A 528-nucleotide genomic window follows, 5' to 3' on the forward strand; every position below is an offset into this window, starting at 1 on the left:
AAAGCATGATCCAGAAAATGTTCTCACAGTTCCTTTAGGCTCTCCTGCTGTATGGGGGCTGTATGGGGTAGGGTACTGAGGGACTGGGGCACATTGCATAGTCTCTTCCTTTGGAGCATCCCAGTGAGGAATCATTTAAGAGAGGAATATGGTTAATTTAGATAAACCCACAATTATTCTTTTTTAAATTTATTTTTGGCATGCGGGATCTTCAGTTGCAGCATGCAGGATCTAGTTCCCTGACCAGGGATTGAACCTGGGCCCCCTGCATTGGGAGTGCAGAGCCTTAACCCCTGGACCACCAAGGAAGTTCCAACCCATAGTTATTCTATCATCAAACACTTAGCAACATAGTAACAATTGGTAGAATTCTCTTGGAAATTTAGCTGAAGAACCAAGGAGTTTTGCAATTTAACTGGTAAATTAACCATAATTTTTGCTTGTATTCTTCCCGCTTTGGATCCACTGTTGGGATCCTGTATTAGAGGAAGCATAGAAGAAAGCTCCCTTTGTTAGGAAGGGCTAACA

At 42.6% G+C, this 528-nt stretch overlaps 1 non-coding gene across 1 annotated transcript; it reads right to left on the reverse strand.

Moving 5' to 3' along the window:
• Nucleotides 1-235: 235 nt before the first annotated feature.
• Nucleotides 236-308, reverse strand: TRNAG-CCC (transfer RNA glycine (anticodon CCC)). Its single transcript has one exon. It is a non-coding gene; the product is annotated as a tRNA-Gly (tRNA).
• Nucleotides 309-528: the final 220 nt, after the last annotated feature.

This window comes from Hippopotamus amphibius, chromosome 2, assembly GCF_030028045.1.
Source record: "Hippopotamus amphibius kiboko isolate mHipAmp2 chromosome 2, mHipAmp2.hap2, whole genome shotgun sequence".
Classification (NCBI taxonomy): Eukaryota; Metazoa; Chordata; class Mammalia; order Artiodactyla; family Hippopotamidae; genus Hippopotamus; species Hippopotamus amphibius.